General features: G+C 44.4%; 1 protein-coding gene across 6 annotated transcripts in view; it reads left to right on the top strand.

Moving 5' to 3' along the window:
* Positions 1–19,392, top strand: part of LOC142499070 (gonadotropin-releasing hormone II receptor-like) — an 85,034-nt gene that overhangs the window by 58,138 nt on the left and 7,504 nt on the right. The window contains exon 1 of one of the 6 annotated variants that reach the window (XM_075607896.1): positions 251–325. The exons of the other annotated variants lie outside the window; for them this stretch is intronic. The gene's annotated coding sequence lies outside the window, so the exon portion shown is untranslated. Of the gene's footprint in view, positions 1–250; positions 326–19,392 lie in introns of those variants that run through there. 6 annotated transcript variants of the gene reach the window in all.

Genomic DNA, 19,392 nt, shown 5'->3' with positions numbered 1-19,392 from the left:
CCATCCACTGCCACCCAGAGAACCTCGTGTAGGCTACTTACCCTGTGGGTGCCATCCTACTTCCCCTGTGGGTGCCATCCTACTTCCCCTGTGGGTGCCATCCTACTTCCCCTGTGGGTGCCATCCTACTTCCCCTGTGGGTGCCATCCTACTTCCCCTGTGGGTGCCATCCTACTTCCCCTGTGGGTGCCATCCTACTTCCCCTGTGGGTGCCATCCTACTTACCCTGTGGGTGCCATCCTACTTCCCCTGTGGGTGCCATCCTACTTCCCCTGTGGGTGCCCTCCTGCGGTAGGTGTCACGGCTGTGCGGGGGCTGCAGCACGGTGAGTAAACTTCTCCGTGTCCCCTCTTCTGCATAGTGTCTTATTTTTGTGTAGTGCTGCAGAGGAGTTACTGCACCAAGAAGATGCTCGCGTCCGTGCGGGGATTCTGCAGCTTCACCGGCAGCAATTCCAGGGAGCTTTCCTCGTGCAAAGGAAGCACGCTGCAGCAAAGAGCAAAAGTGCCGATCAATACGGTGCAGGAGGGAAGCGTTTTACTAACGCCACTAGCACCAGGGAGTCACAGACTGCAGCTGGAGGGGAGGGTACTGATGGGTGATGTGAGAAAGGACTGCTTCACTAAAAGGGTACTGTATGCTTAGATCAGCGTCCCAGAGGGAGTACTGGATCCATCGTGTGTGTGTGTGTGTGTGTGTGTGTGTGTGTGTGTGTGTGTGTGTGTGTGTGTGTGTGTGTGTGTGTGTATGTGTGTGTGTGTGTTAAAAAAAGTGACAAAAACCCTCCACAGCAAAGAATATAGCAAATGGAAATATTACTGTGTGCTCATTTGCATGTCTTAGGCAGGTCTGCAACCCCGCCTTTCACCATTATCACACAGCACTTCCACTGCAGCAAGGGATTCTGGGAAATGACATGCAAATGAGCACACCGTGTCACCTTTTGATGAAAACCATTTTTAACATGGTTCCCTATAGGCTTAAGCTTGCTGCATGGTCACAGCTTTGAGCACAGCCAGGGTTAAGATGCATAGCCAGTAAACCCACCCACAGACAGACTGTTTCGACCTTAATGGATCTCATCAGTGTGGGGTTGGTTATACTGGCTATGCAAAAATGAAAGCAATGAGGATCGGTTTTACCATACTTAGTTAAGTTATGGTGGGTAAAAAAAGTGACAAAAACCCTCCACAGCAAAGCAAATAGCAAATGGAAATATTACATAGACATGCAAATGAGCATACAGTAATATTTCCATTTGCTAACAGCGACTGGATCCACGGGTTTTCGGATCGGATAATCCTGTCTCATTCCATGAATCCCATGATGATTGAATCATCCCATGATGTTTGAAGGTGACACCCGGAGAAATTTCCAGGACAGGGAGACGTCCAGTGTGTCAGCGATATGTAGTAACAGGGTGAAAGCAGTCACGGATACATCGTTTCTAAAAAAAAAACGGAAGAGGTCAGAAGATCAAAGAAACCCAAACACACTGATTTCCGAACAAACGCGAAAATAACTTTTGACCCAGGAGGAGAACATTATGAATATCCCAGGAGTGTTATTATCCAAAGCGGAAAGAATTTTGTTTGACAAGGGACTTCATTTTGCCCCAGAGATGGATTTCGATTGATTGAATACTATCATCGGTGTTCAAAAATTTGCACGCAAACTTTCTCTCAAAAAGTTTTTTTCTGGGAAGTCCCCCTCCATGGACGGCCAAATCCTTCTGGATAGCCGGATTCTGGAGATGGTCTTAGTAACCTTTGATTTGGATTGTGATATTAGTAAGCTTGGCAATGTCTGTCCCCTTACTTTCCACCATTTGTGACCTTCTTTACTAGAGGAACAAGAAGATGGTTTGGAGAATAATGAATTTTTCGGACATAAGGATTTCTGGCCTTAAGAATCGGTCGAAGGTCTGTCCTAGTTATATCACAGGCTCTTCCATATCCACATTTCGAAGATTAGTTGAAAGAGATTTGCACACACTCTACAAGGGTTTCAATTTTTCCAATTCACAGAGATCCGACTTATCTAAGGATGGATATGCGGTAGTATATTCACTGAAACAAAAATAAGTCTTGTCATAAAAAATGCAGATAAAGGAAGGGCAATAGTAATTCAACATGTGAAGGATTACAAAAATGAGACCCTCTGTCAATCACATGACCTAGAGTCATATTGTAGCGCGCTTAAGGACCCTACAGAGATAGATCTACGTTCTTGAATTGAGGGGTCTTTTGGATTTGGGAAACACATTGAATGTTATTAGTACTCATGAATTCGCATGTCTGTTGAATAGTAATCCTACTGTGTCTATTCTTCACCATCTCCCAAAGATCCATAAATCTCTCACTTCCCCTCTGGGGAGACCCATCATCTCGAGGGTTGCATCTTTGGAAGATGGTGTAGTGAGATATGTAGATAGTTTTTTTATAACCCTTGGTGCAAACATCCAATTCTTACATTAAGGATACTGGTAATGAACTCAAAGAATTGAAGTGTTAAATGGTCAAAGGATCATCATGGGTGACCATGGATGTAAAATCTTTGTATACAATTATTGGACATGACTTAGGTATGACTGCTGTACAATATCTTTTGAACCAATCAGATTTATCCATATCACAGAGCAACTTTGTCATGGATTCCATACAGTTTTGTATTCAAACATAATTATTTTCTTTATGATGGTCAATATTATTTACAAACATGGGGGGACTGCAATGGGGACATCATTCGCCCCCCCTCTTAAGCAAATGTATTAATGGGTTATTGGTAGTTGATACATTTATGGGGACACTAATACATACAGGAAGCACATTATATTTTAAAAAGGGTTTATTGATGATTTGATTTTTATTTGGAGTGGGAGCACTGATATACGCCATAGTTTTATTAGGACACTTAACATGAACACTTGGAATCTGAAATGTACCTATATTTATTGAATACTTAAAATATGTGTGCTGTCTCCTCATTAGCAGACACGCACACACACATATATATATCCTAGGTCTAGGATTGATGTTTGTGTATATTTCAATAAAGATGAATTGTGATATAATATTATAGCAGGTAAATATGAGTGGTGACACTATGTAAGGTGATTTATACCTATGGCCAGTATTAGTCACATAAATAGTGTGACTATAAGTAGCTGGTAAAAATTAAATAAAAACCACTACTAAGCCAATTATGACCTAAACAAAGTGTACTGCGTAAAAAAACAAAATGTCCAGAAAATTTGCATAAATGCCGCAAGTGTTTACAAATAGTACCCTCCCCCAGCATAAAAGATATAATATATATAATAGGCTAGCATGATACATGTGGATGTTTTTGGTTGAATCTCAAACGAACCTTTTCTCACTTATATTACTCTTCCTCATATGTACTAGTAAATACTGCATTGTGTTATTACAGAGCTATGATTATGAGGATAGTAATAATATATGGGGAGCGTTCTGCGTTCTGCGTTTGTGACACTTCTCTGCACCCAGACAGAGCAAACGTTACTCTGACGAATTTGATGCGTGTATGGAGGTCAGGAACTGGGGGCGCTGGGTTTATATATATTTACATTACGATGGTGTATTTGTGCTACTGATTTTGTATGTACCGGACCCCCACCCAAAAATATAGCGCATAGCGCCTGCCCTCCTGCGCATCACTATAAATATGCATCATATAACTCTAACTCCTCCTATTAAACACCCTCCCAAGTGACACACAGGACAAAACAGGCAGAGAGCGCATGGTAAATTGACGCTAAGTAGGGTTGCCAAGTGGCTACTCCAAAAATACTGGACGCTTGAGATGCATGCACACACACCCCTCTCACCGCTCCATGCTGTTTCCTCCTCTCCTTGGCCACACGCCCACACGCCTCCTGATTGTCTGCTGCTGGGTAATGTAGCCAATCAGGATGGAGGAAGCTACCCAGCCCACTAGCAACAGCCCTGCTCGGGAAAATCCTGCGGCCCCCTGAAGCCGGTCAGGTCATTATGTCCAGAGAGGTAATACCGGTATACACATACACGCCCAGAGAGGTAATACCGGTATACACATACACGCCCAGAGAGGTAATACCGGTATACACATATATGCCCAGAGAGGTAATACCGGTATACACGTACACGCCCAGAGAGGTAATACCGGTATACACATACACGCCCAGAGAGGTAATACCGGTATACACACGCACGCCCAGAGAGGTAATACCGGTATACACATACACACCTAGAGAGGTAATACCGGTATACACATACACGCCCAGAGAGGTAATACCGGTATACACGTACACGCCCAGAGAGGTAATACCGGTATACACACACACGCCCAGAGAGGTAATACCGGTATACACATACACACCTAGAGAGGTAATACCGGTATACACATACACGCCCAGAGAGGTAATACCGGTATACACGTACACGCCCAGAGAGGTAATACCGGTATACACACACACGCCCAGAGAGGTAATACCGGTATACACTTACACGCCCAGAGAGGTAATACCGGTATACACACACACACCCAGAGAGGTAATACCGGTATACACATACACGCCCAGAGAGGTAATACCGGTATACACGTACACGCCCAGAGAGGTAATACCGGTATACACACACACGCCCAGAGAGGTAATACCGGTATACACATACACGCCCAGAGAGGTAATACCGGTACACACATACACACCCAGAGAGGTAACACCGGTATACACACACACGCCCAGAGAGGTAATACCGGTATACACATACACGCCCAGAGAGGCAATACCGGTATACACGTACACGCCCAGAGAGGTAATACCGGTATACACGTTCACGCCCAGAGAGGTCATACCGGTATACACATACACGCCCAGAGAGGTAATACCGGTATACACGTACACGTCCAGAGAGGTAATACCGGTATACACATACACGCCCAGAGAGGTAATACCTGTATACACATACACGCCCAGAGAGGTAATACCGGTATACACATACACTCCCAGAGAGGTAGTACCGGTATACACATACACGCCCAGAGAGGTAATACCGGTATACACATACACGCCCAGAGAGGTAATACCTGTATACACATACACGCCCAGAGAGGTAATACCGGTATACACATACACGCCCAGAGAGGTAATACCTGTATACACATACACGCCCAGAGAGATAATACCGGTATACACATACACACCCAGAGAGGTAATACCGGTATACACATACACACCCAGAGAGGTAATACCGGTATACACATACACGCCCAGAGAGGTAACACCAGTATACACATACATGTCAGATATTACCTTTTTTACCAGATATTGTCCAAATACAGAACTGTCCGGTTCTACACTGGACACCTGGCAACCCCAGTGCTAAGAGATGCAGGATTAAAACACCTCTCCCAAACTGGGACAAATAGTGATGCAAAGAAATAACTCTAAGGTCGGGTGGCCACATTTAAATAATACTGGGTGCCCAAATCCAGTATGATGGTGTGACATGATAATGAGTTAATGACTGACCTTTAAAATTGCTATGCAAAATATTATTACATGTATTTACATAGTGCATATTCGAACACAAATACGTTGCATGTAACCATACGAAAAAATACGTTGCATGTAACCATATGAAAGTCCTAAAGCCCCACCAACAGGTCAGGTTTTTAGAATATCCCAGCTTCAGCAAAGGTGGCTCAATCAATCTTCGACTGAGTCTCTGATTGAGCCGCCTGTGCTGAAGCAGGGACTGATTGAACCACCTGTGCTGAAGCAGGGATAGCCTGAAAACCTGACCTGTTGGGGGGGGGGGGGGCTAGAGGACTGGAGTTGAGCACCCCTGAAATAAGGGACAATCCCAAATATACGGGATCCTACACTGACGGTTACACGGGGTAGGATCCTTTCTGTCTCCCAGGTGCAAATCCGGAGCAAAACCCGGGCACCAAATCTGCCAGATATTCCTCAAAGGACTAAATCCTATTACCTTGATTGGAAATCAGTCTCCTTAATTAATCTCGTGCTGGGTTTTCCCAGTTTTGCAGTTAAGAGATAACAAACCTCGTGAAATAAAACACAAACAAAACAATAAAACAGTCTTATTTTTTCCCTCCCCTCGATACGTTTGGTGCTATTTTTTTTTTGCCCCGTTTGGTAAATACTGCAACACCCAAACTGCTGAATGAATGGGACTGTTAGTGTCAGTGTGCAGTGAGAGTTGCATGGATACTTCGAGGGTACAGGCGGTCCTCGCTTTTCCGACAAAATGCGTCCCGCAAACCGCTGTCAGTTAACGGACCGTCGGATTGCGGGTCCCATATTATTCGGCGGCGGTGACCGTCGGGTAAGCGGATCCGGGGTTGGATAATGCGCCCGGTCGGACTGCATTATACGGTGTCGGATAAGGCATCCCTCGGAAACCGGAACATCGGTAAGCGAGGACTACCTGTATTTAAAGCTGCAGACCAAGCAATGTCCTACATGTGTTTTTTATTGTAAATCAGTTCTGTGCTGTGAGAAAATACTTGTAGCAATTTTTTTAAAAACAACCCTGAATTACATTTTTAATGTATTATAATGTAAAAAGCATTTTTTGTTTCTATAGCAACCATGTACAAAGTCACATCCCCTTCCTCTTCTGAAGCAGGCTCTGGCAGACCTCTTTTGAGCCCTGCCCTCTCTCTAGCAGTGCACCAATTGTATCTAGTGACTGCCTGGTCACATGATCTTCCCATCTTTGGTCCTCTTCTGCTGCACTGACAGACATTTAGTGAACCCCCCTAGCCGAATCTTCGCCGATCTATCACAAGATAATGGATCTATCGGCAACTTAGCTAATTACTGATCATTGTGTGGGATTGTATTGATGCGCATATTAAAGGGGGAAATAGTTTAAAATAAAAACAAATAACCCGGCAGCTTGGAGTGCAGCTTTAATAAAAGTATTTAATAATCTCTGGGCTGTAGAACATTTTAACGGGGGCTGATTTTAGGGTCGTGTCCCACGCGGGAGATTTTGAAGAATAAATTGCATGGATTTGCAGGATTTCTCCATTGATGCTGTCCTGTGTCTGGGGAACGTGTTTATCCTCTGAGAGATTTCAGGCGTCACATCTCCGTACCGGAGACGTGCCGAGTATTATTGTAGGTTGTGCGTCTCTCACACACACGTACAGACCTCCGGCATGAAAGGAATACCCATAAATGAATAAACAGAATGTCACAGGCTGGGGAGAATGTTTCCCGACAATGCATACTGATATCTGAGCAGTGCAATGTGCTGCAGCCTTCCGGGTGATTATTAACTTTGAGTGGTTCAGGCAATAAAATGCTGATTTATTATTTACAAGGTGTGTCCTAATGCAGAGAGATTACCCATAGGGGATTCTGTACAGCACAGGTTTTCAACTCCAAGACTCCCCCAACAGGTCAGGTTTGAAGGATATCCCTGCTTCAGCGCAGGTGGCTCAATCAGTGGCTGTCGTCGACTGAGCCACCTGTGCTGAAGCAGGGATATCCTAAAAACCGCGAGGAGTGGAGTTGAGAACCCCTGTAGGGTTTCTTGTACTTTATGAGTGCATGGGGTATTTAGGGCAAATGGCAGATTAACCACTTTGATGCTGGAGGGGCCAGCGATGCATTGCGCCTTTGGTCTGGGTAGTGGGCTCTGTGAAAAGCACATAATATGAATCCCAAATACTTGTGCAATTTGAACCCCTTCGGTGCTGGAGGGGCATGCTACACAATGGTTTTCATGTCTGTCCCCGAACTGAAGCGGTTCAAATATTCATTGGATATCCCTCTTTTTAGATGAATGGCATCTAATGAATGTTTTAAAGGGGGGAGACTGTCCTCCAGTGAGTGAGGCGCACTCCGAAATGAGTGAGCCATTGCTCAAATCTGAGCCTGTAAAATCTTCCACCTTTGAAGCCAATTGGGCTATTTATCAAAGGCACAAAACCCAGCACCATAATACCAGCGCCCCCATGTACCAGGCGACTTACTCTTACCCAGCAGCTACTGTAGATACGAATGTCTTTTCCCTCCAGAGAGAGATGAACTAAAAAAATAAAACAAACACAGACAGAGTCCGTGTCCATTCCTGCAGCCCGAGGCGCTCAGATGGGTCATACAGGGGTTGGCTTGTTATTGTAGCCGTAATAAAGCAATGCTTCTAGACGCAGTTACCTTGCAGTACATTATAGCACAATTACACGCCTGGACAAAGTACATCTATGAAGAACTCTGGGGTTGCTCCAGAGATATCACTGTAACTATTAGAGAATGGCGCTGTGACACATTGATATCACTGTAACTATTAGAGAATGGCGCTGTGACACATTGATATCACTGTAACTATTAGAGAATGGCGCTGTGACACATTGATATCACTGTAACTATTAGAGAATGGCGCTGTGACACATTGATATCTCTGTAACTATTAGAGAATGGCGCTGTGACACATTGATATCTCTGTAACTATTAGAGAATGGCGCTGTGACACATTGATATCTCTGTAACTATTAGAGAATGGCGCTGTGACACATTGATATCTCTGTAACTATTAGAGAATGGCGCTGTGACACATTGATATCTCTGTAACTATTAGAGAATGGCGCTGTGACACATTGATATCTCTGTAACTATTAGAGAATGGCGCTGTGACACATTGATATCTCTGTAACTATTAGAGAATGGCGCTGTGACACATTGATATCTCTGTAACTATTAGAGAATGGCGCTGTGACACATTGATATCTCTGTAACTATTAGAGAATGGCGCTGTGACACATTGATATCTCTGTAACTATTAGAGAATGGCGCTGTGACACATTGATATCAGTGTAACTATTAGAGAATGGCGCTGTGACACATTGATATCAGTGTAACTATTAGAGAATGGCGCTGTGACACATTGATATCAGTGTAACTATTAGAGAATGGCACTGTGACACATTGATATCTCTGTAACTATTAGAGAATGGCGCTGTGACACATTGATATCTCTGTAACTATTAGAGAATGGCGCTGTGACACATTGATATCTCTGTAACTATTAGAGAATGGCGCTGTGACACATTGATATCAGTGTAACTATTAGAGAATGGCGCTGTGACACATTGATATCAGTGTAACTATTAGAGAATGGCGCTGTGACACATTGATATCACTGTAACTATTAGAGAATGGCGCTGTGACACATTGATATCTCTGTAACTATTAGAGAATGGCGCTGTGACACATTGATATCTCTGTAACTATTAGAGAATGGCGCTGTGAATCATTGATATCTCTGTAACTATTAGAGAATGGCGCTGTGACACATTGATATCACTGTAACTATTAGAGAATGGCGCTGTGACACATTGATATCTCTGTAACTATTAGAGAATGGCGCTGTGAATCATTGATATCTCTGTAACTATTAGAGAATGGCGCTGTGACACATTGATATCTCTGTAACTATTAGAGAATGGCGCTGTGACACATTGATATCTCTGTAACTATTAGAGAATGGCGCTGTGACACATTGATATCTCTGTAACTATTAGAGAATGGCGCTGTGACACATTGATATCTCTGTAACTATTAGAGAATGGCGCTGTGACACATTGATATCACTGTAACTATTAGAGAATGGCGCTGTGACACATTGATATCTCTGTAACTATTAGAGAATGGCGCTGTGACACATTGATATCTCTGTAACTATTAGAGAATGGCGCTGTGACACATTGATATCACTGTAACTATTAGAGAATGGCGCTGTGAATCATTGATATCTCTGTAACTATTAGAGAATGGCGCTGTGACACATTGATATCAGTGTAACTATTAGAGAATGGCGCTGTGACACATTGATATCTCTGTAACTATTAGAGAATGGCGCTGTGAATCATTGATATCTCTGTAACTATTAGAGAATGGCGCTGTGACACATTGATATCTCTGTAACTATTAGAGAATGGCGCTGTGACACATTGATATCTCTGTAACTATTAGAGAATGGCGCTGTGACACATTGATATCTCTGTAACTATTAGAGAATGGCGCTGTGACACATTGATATCACTGTAACTATTAGAGAATGGCGCTGTGAATCATTGATATCTCTGTAACTATTAGAGAATGGCGCTGTGACACATTGATATCAGTGTAACTATTAGAGAATGGCGCTGTGACACATTGATATCTCTGTAACTATTAGAGAATGGCGCTGTGAATCATTGATATCTCTGTAACTATTAGAGAATGGCGCTGTGACACATTGATATCTCTGTAACTATTAGAGAATGGCGCTGTGACACATTGATATCTCTGTAACTATTAGAGAATGGCGCTGTGACACATTGATATCTCTGTAACTATTACAGAATGGCGCTGTGACACATTGATATCTCTGTAACTATTAGAGAATGGCGCTGTGACACATTGATATCTCTGTAACTATTAGAGAATGGCGCTGTGACACATTGATATCACTGTAACTATTAGAGAATGGCGCTGTGACACATTGATATCACTGTAACTATTAGAGAATGGCGCTGTGACACATTGATATCTCTGTAACTATTAGAGAATGGCGCTGTGACACATTGATATCTCTGTAACTATTAGAGAATGGCGCTGTGACACATTGATATCTCTGTAACTATTAGAGAATGGCGCTGTGACACATTGATATCACTGTAACTATTAGAGAATGGCGCTGTGACACATTGATATCACTGTAACTATTAGAGAATGGCGCTGTGACACATTGATATCTCTGTAACTATTAGAGAATGGCGCTGTGACACATTGATATCACTGTAACTATTAGAGAATGGCGCTGTGACACATTGATATCTCTGTAACTATTAGAGAATGGCGCTGTGACACATTGATATCTCTGTAACTATTAGAGAATGGCGCTGTGACACATTGATATCTCTGTAACTATTAGAGAATGGCGCTGTGACACATTGATATCTCTGTAACTATTAGAGAATGGCGCTGTGACACATTGATATCTCTGTAACTATTAGAGAATGGCGCTGTGACACATTGATATCTCTGTAACTATTAGAGAATGGCGCTGTGACACATTGATATCTCTGTAACTATTAGAGAATGGCGCTGTGACACATTGATATCACTGTAACTATTAGAGAATGGCGCTGTGACACATTGATATCACTGTAACTATTAGAGAATGGCGCTGTGACACATTGATATCTCTGTAACTATTAGAGAATGGCGCTGTGACACATTGATATCTCTGTAACTATTAGAGAATGGCGCTGTGACACATTGATATCTCTGTAACTATTAGAGAATGGCGCTGTGACACATTGATATCTCTGTAACTATTAGAGAATGGCGCTGTGACACATTGATATCTCTGTAACTATTAGAGAATGGCGCTGTGACACATTGATATCTCTGTAACTATTAGAGAATGGCGCTGTGACACATTGATATCTCTGTAACTATTAGAGAATGGCGCTGTGACACATTGATATCAGTGTAACTATTAGAGAATGGCGCTGTGACACATTGATATCTCTGTAACTATTAGAGAATGGCGCTGTGACACATTGATATCTCTGTAACTATTAGAGAATGGCGCTGTGACACATTGATATCTCTGTAACTATTAGAGAATGGCGCTGTGACACATTGATATCAGTGTAACTATTAGAGAATGGCGCTGTGACACATTGATATCTCTGTAACTATTAGAGAATGGCGCTGTGACACATTGATATCTCTGTAACTATTAGAGAATGGCGCTGTGACACATTGATATCTCTGTAACTATTAGAGAATGGCGCTGTGACACATTGATATCTCTGTAACTATTAGAGAATGGCGCTGTGACACATTGATATCTCTGTAACTATTAGAGAATGGCGCTGTGACACATTGATATCTCTGTAACTATTAGAGAATGGCGCTGTGAATCATTGATATCTCTGTAACTATTAGAGAATGGCGCTGTGAATCATTGATATCTCTGTAACTATTAGAGAATGGCGCTGTGAATCATTGATATCTCTGTAACTATTAGAGAATGGCGCTGTGACACATTGATATCTCTGTAACTATTAGAGAATGGCGCTGTGACACATTGATATCTCTGTAACTATTAGAGAATGGCGCTGTGAATCATTGATATCTCTGTAACTATTAGAGAATGGCGCTGTGAATCATTGATATCTCTGTAACTATTAGAGAATGGCGCTGTGAATCATTGATATCTCTGTAACTATTAGAGAATGGCGCTGTGACACATTGATATCTCTGTAACTATTAGAGAATGGCGCTGTGACACATTGATATCTCTGTAACTATTAGAGAATGGCGCTGTGACACATTGATATCTCTGTAACTATTAGAGAATGGCGCTGTGACACATTGATATCTCTGTAACTATTAGAGAATGGCGCTGTGACACATTGATATCTCTGTAACTATTAGAGAATGGCGCTGTGACACATTGATATCTCTGTAACTATTAGAGAATGGCGCTGTGACACATTGATATCTCTGTAACTATTAGAGAATGGCGCTGTGACACATTGATATCTCTGTAACTATTAGAGAATGGCGCTGTGACACATTGATATCAGTGTAACTATTAGAGAATGGCGCTGTGACACATTGATATCAGTGTAACTATTAGAGAATGGCGCTGTGACACATTGATATCAGTGTAACTATTAGAGAATGGCGCTGTGACACATTGATATCTCTGTAACTATTAGAGAATGGCGCTGTGACACATTGATATCTCTGTAACTATTAGAGAATGGCGCTGTGACACATTGATATCTCTGTAACTATTAGAGAATGGCGCTGTGACACATTGATATCTCTGTAACTATTAGAGAATGGCGCTGTGACACATTGATATCTCTGTAACTATTAGAGAATGGCGCTGTGACACATTGATATCTCTGTAACTATTAGAGAATGGCGCTGTGACACATTGATATCTCTGTAACTATTAGAGAATGGCGCTGTGACACATTGATATCTCTGTAACTATTAGAGAATGGCGCTGTGACACATTGATATCTCTGTAACTATTAGAGAATGGCGCTGTGACACATTGATATCTCTGTAACTATTAGAGAATGGCGCTGTGACACATTGATATCACTGTAACTATTAGAGAATGGCGCTGTGACACATTGATATCTCTGTAACTATTAGAGAATGGCGCTGTGACACATTGATATCTCTGTAACTATTAGAGAATGGCGCTGTGACACATTGATATCTCTGTAACTATTAGAGAATGGCGCTGTGACACATTGATATCAGTGTAACTATTAGAGAATGGCGCTGTGACACATTGATATCTCTGTAACTATTACAGAATGGCGCTGTGACACATTGATATCAGTGTAACTATTAGAGAATGGCGCTGTGACACATTGATATCACTGTAACTATTAGAGAATGGCGCTGTGACACATTGATATCACTGTAACTATTAGAGAATGGCGCTGTGACACATTGATATCTCTGTAACTATTAGAGAATGGCGCTGTGACACATTGATATCACTGTAACTATTAGAGAATGGCGCTGTGACACATTGATATCTCTGTAACTATTAGAGAATGGCGCTGTGACACATTGATATCACTGTAACTATTAGAGAATGGCGCTGTGACACATTGATATCACTGTAACTATTAGAGAATGGCGCTGTGACACATTGATATCTCTGTAACTATTAGAGAATGGCGCTGTGACACATTGATATCTCTGTAACTATTACAGAATGGCGCTGTGACACATTGATATCTCTGTAACTATTAGAGAATGGCGCTGTGACACATTGATATCACTGTAACTATTAGAGAATGGCGCTGTGACACATTGATATCTCTGTAACTATTACAGAATGGCGCTGTGACACATTGATATCTCTGTAACTATTACAGAATGGCGCTGTGACACATTGATATCTCTGTAACTATTAGAGAATGGCGCTGTGACACATTGATATCACTGTAACTATTAGAGAATGGCGCTGTGACACATTGATATCTCTGTAACTATTAGAGAATGGCGCTGTGACACATTGATATCTCTGTAACTATTAGAGAATGGCGCTGTGACACATTGATATCTCTGTAACTATTAGAGAATGGCGCTGTGACACATTGATATCAGTGTAACTATTAGAGAATGGCGCTGTGACACATTGATATCTCTGTAACTATTACAGAATGGCGCTGTGACACATTGATATCAGTGTAACTATTAGAGAATGGCGCTGTGACACATTGATATCACTGTAACTATTAGAGAATGGCGCTGTGACACATTGATATCACTGTAACTATTAGAGAATGGCGCTGTGACACATTGATATCTCTGTAACTATTAGAGAATGGCGCTGTGACACATTGATATCACTGTAACTATTAGAGAATGGCGCTGTGACACATTGATATCTCTGTAACTATTAGAGAATGGCGCTGTGACACATTGATATCACTGTAACTATTAGAGAATGGCGCTGTGACACATTGATATCACTGTAACTATTAGAGAATGGCGCTGTGACACATTGATATCTCTGTAACTATTAGAGAATGGCGCTGTGACACATTGATATCTCTGTAACTATTAGAGAATGGCGCTGTGACACATTGATATCTCTGTAACTATTAGAGAATGGCGCTGTGACACATTGATATCTCTGTAACTATTACAGAATGGCGCTGTGACACATTGATATCTCTGTAACTATTAGAGAATGGCGCTGTGACACATTGATATCACTGTAACTATTAGAGAATGGCGCTGTGACACATTGATATCTCTGTAACTATTACAGAATGGCGCTGTGACACATTGATATCACCGCGACATTTCTTTATGAAGGAAACAGCAATTCACTGTTAGAATATAACATTTTAAACTCAGTCTAACAGGGCCACAGTTTTAACCATAGATGCCCCAGGCAGCTCTTGGGCTGTGGGATCCCACCTCTTTTTTTAACTCCTTCACTGCCAAGCTGAGACATCCAATGGATTGCAGGATCCTTTTCTAACAAAAAGAACTGGCCCATACAGTTTGGGACATGTTGCCTGATCCTGAATTTCATGCCCCTCCGCTCACTGAGCAAGTTTATATACGAAGTGGAATTCTTGTTTTCATTGCATGAAATGTATAAGAAAGGCAAAGGTCCTGATCACAAATATATATATATGCAACGACATAAACTTAAATAATAAATAATCATAAAGTAAAATTAGGTGGGGGGGAAGAGGAAGAGGGTGGGGAGGGGGAGAGGAAGGGTGGGAGGCCGCGGCTCTGATCAACGCTTCCGGGACCGATGTCTGGATTGATTTGTTGCTGCTGGGTGGGCTACTCCATTACCGGAGAACGCATCTAACTACTATTAAAGCAAAACGGTGGCTCTCTCCACCCCAGGGATGTCTGTCTGGGCCAGCCAAGGCGTCCAGACTTTTAGGAAATTTTCGCCAGTGTCATTAACTAAACTTGTCAATTTTTCCATCTGGCATACGAACCAAATTCTATTCCGGATTTTGGGGATAACAGGAATTTCACTTTGTTTCCATAATGCTGCAATCTCGCACCGCACGGCTGTAGCAAAATGTGCTATTAGTTTAAGAGTTGCTTTTGAGAAGCCTTGTCTTGCCCTTCCCAAAAGGAAGAGACCGGGATCAAATGGGATGTCGAGGTCCAAAAGCCTCTGAAGCCAATTAATGACTTTTTTCCATAATGGAATCAGCCGGGGGCAGGACCACAGCATATGTAACAGATCAGCGGGTTCTCCACACTGCCTAGGACAGAGCGGAGAACTACCGTTTACAAATTTGGATAGTCTAAGCGGGGTGAGGTACCACCTCATTAGGAACTTATATGCGTTCTCCTTTAATGTTGTGCAAATCGAGCTCTTAGCAGCTGCTGTTGCTATTTGGGTCCACTCGTCAACATCTAGGGTCTCCCCTAAGTCTGTTTCCCATTTTAGCATGTAACCTAGCTTGTGGGTGACTTTAATTCCAGAACCGATCACTTCTCTATACATCTGCGATGTGAGTCCCTTCGTGTTAGTCTCATTCAGACAGAGCTTTTCGAATGTTGTCAAAGGTGGGTATGGGGTTGAATTATTGTAGAAGGCTCTGATCTGGAGGTATCTATAAAATTCTGAATGTGGGATATTTTTCTCTTCTCTAATTTGTGCAAATGATATGAGTTTGTTGTCTACCACCAGATCTTGTAATCTCATAATATTATGCTGTTTCCAAATTTGAAAGTTAGCGCTAGGCATACCCGGAGCAAAGTGTGGGTTACCCCATAGGGGTGTCATCAGGGTTTTTTTGGACGTAAGTCCGCATCTAAATTTGGTAACATCCCAGATTGCTAATGAATTGGTCATTGAGGATAGCGGCTGCTGTATAGCGGATTTTCTTGCTATTTTTGGGGTCCATAATAGGTTGCTTAGTTCCAGTGGGGAACAAGCTTTGCTTTCCAATGCTACCCAACGCTTCAAATCAGGGTGTGTTTGCCATTGGGAGAGTTGACATAATTGGGCCGCTCGATAGTATGAAATCAAGCAAGGTACTGCTAAGCCCCCTTCTGTTGGGTGTTTCAGTAGGGTCTGTTTAGTAATTCTAGGTTTTTTGCCCCCCCATATAAATGTAAAAATGGCGGATTGTAGTTCTCTAATTTCCTTCAAATTTAACGGCACTGGGAGGGTTTGGAATAAGTATAAGATGCGTGGGAGAATATTCATTTTTATGCTATATATTTTTCCTATCCAGGAGATATTGAATTTCGCCCACTTTCTTATATCCTCCTTCAGTGTTTTAATTAATTTGGGATAATTTGCTTTATAAATTGATTTATATTCACTAGTGACAAATACCCCTAGGTATTTGATCGCCTTAGGCTGCCAACGAAAGTTGAAGTTTAAAGAGATTAGTTTTTCTTCTGGTTTTGGTATGGTGACGTTCAAGGCCTCTGACTTTGACTGGTTTATTTTAAATCCTGAAATTTTGTTGAACTTATCTAATAGGCTGAAGAGGTTAGGGAGAGAGGTGAGTGGCTTTGACAAGACCATTAGCACATCATCAGCATAAAGGGCTATTTTGTGGGATTGATTATCTAATTTGAGACCGGAAATATCCGGATTCTCTCTCACATGTGCCGCTAACGGTTCCATACACATGGCAAAGAGTAAGGGCGAGAGGGGGCAACCCTGTCTCGTGCCACTCTTGATCTTAAATATGTCCGAGGGGTAGCCTTGATGCATAACTTTAGCTGTCGGACCAGTGTATAGCGCCATAATAGCTGATATTAATTTATTCTCGAAACCAAATGCTCCAAGTGTAGCTTTTAGGTATGCTTTTTGTGATTTGGCTATTTCTAACAGATCAATGATTCGTCGGATATTATCTCCCGCTTGTCTATCCTTAATGAAGCCGACTTGATCTGGGTGTATTAGTCTAGATTGTAAAAGCTACAGACCTATCTCGCTTATCAACACGGATATCAAAATCTATGCTAAATTAATTGCCAATAGATTAAGTCAGATCCTACCTAGACGGATCCTTTTCTAACAAAAAGAACTGGCCCATACAGTTTGGTACATGTTGCCTGATCCTGAATTTTATGCCCCTCCGCTCACTGAGCAAGTTTATATACGAAGTGGAATTCTTGTTTTCATTGCATGAAATGTATAAGAAAGGCAAAGGTCCTGATCACAAATCTTATACTATATTAGTGAAAGCACTGTATGCCTGCCTGCCTGCCTGCCTGCCTGCCTGGATGTCCGGTGTCCCTAGGGGACATCTCATTGGTCCCTTGGGCCGCCCCCGCACACCTCTCATTGGCCTGAGGCGGAGTGACGGGCCAAAGGACACACAGGGACACAAACACACACACACACACAGGGACACAAACACACACACACACACACACACACACACACACACACACACACACACACACACACACACACACACACACACACAGTAGGGGGGGGTGTACATTAGCAGCATGTATAACCCGGGGGGTGGGGCTCACATACCCGCCGGTCCCGGAGCCTCCGCCTCTTCCTCCCCGAACATCAGCCTCCACACCCGCGCGCACCTCCTCCTCTCCCCGTGTCTCCCGCGCTTTCAGCCCCCCCCCGGCGCCGCTACAGTCAGCGGGGGAGCGAGCGCCCGGGACACAGCGGGGGAGCGGCCACAACAAGCTGCCTCCCGCCTCAGATCCACGTGGGAGCGGCCGGATGGGTGAGTGAGCGGCCTTCACCTCCCCTCACCCCCCTTCACCCAACCCTCACCCCCCTTCACCCAACCCTCACCCCCCTTCACCCACCCCTCACCCCCCTTCACCCACCCCTCACCCCCCTTCACCTCCACTCACCCACCCCTCACCCACCCCTCACCCCTCTTCACCTCCCCTCCACCCGCCCCCCCCCCCCCCCGGCGCCGCTACAGTCAGCGGGGGAGCGAGCGCCCGGGACACAGCGGGGGAGCGGCCACAACAAGTTGCCTCCCGCCTCAGATCCACGTGGGAGCTGCCGGACGGGTGAGTGAGCGGCCGGACGGGTGAGGGAGCTGCCGGACGGGTGAGTGAGCGGCCGGACGGGTGAGGGAGCGGCCTTCACCTCCCCTCACCCACCCCTCACATCCCCTCACCTCCCTCCACCCCCCCTTCACCTCCCCTCCACCCCCCCCCTTCACCTCCCCTTCACCCCCCTCCACCTCCCCTTCACCCCCCTTCACCTCCCCTCCACCCCCCCTTCACCTCTCCTCCACCCCCCCCCCTCCACCTCCCCTCCACCCCCCCTTCACCCCCCCCTCCACCTCCCCTCCACCCCCCCCCTTCCCCTCCCCTCCACCCCCCCCTTCACCTCCCCTCCACCCTCCCCCTTCACCTCCCCTCCACCTCCCCCCCTTCGCACCACCCCCCCCTTCCCACCACCTACCCCCCCTTCCCACCACCTCCCCCCCTTCCCACCACCTCCCCCCCCTTCCCCCCACCCCCCCCCCTTCCCACCACCTCCCCCCCACCCCCCCCCTCCCCACCACCTCCCCCCCCACCACCTCCCCCCCCATCCCACCACCTCCCCCCCCTACCCCCCTCCTCCCCACCAACTCCCCCCTCCTCCCCCTTCCCACCACCTCCCCCCCCTTCCCACCACCTTCCCCCCCTTCCCACCACCTCCCCCTTCCCCTCCCCCCTTCCCCCTCCCCTTCCCCCCCCCTTCCCCTCCCCCCCCTTCCCCCCCTCCTTCCCCTCCCCCCCTCCTCACCTCCTCCCCCCCCCTTCCCACCTCCTCCCCCCCCCCTTCCCACCTCATTGGTCCCTTGGCCCGCCCCCGCACACCTCTCATTGGC

This window comes from Ascaphus truei, chromosome 7 (assembly GCF_040206685.1).
Source record: "Ascaphus truei isolate aAscTru1 chromosome 7, aAscTru1.hap1, whole genome shotgun sequence".
In the NCBI taxonomy this organism is placed as follows: domain Eukaryota; kingdom Metazoa; phylum Chordata; class Amphibia; order Anura; family Ascaphidae; genus Ascaphus; species Ascaphus truei.
Note: the sequence above shows the minus strand (reverse complement) of the source record. Positions and strands in the feature narration are given on the sequence as shown.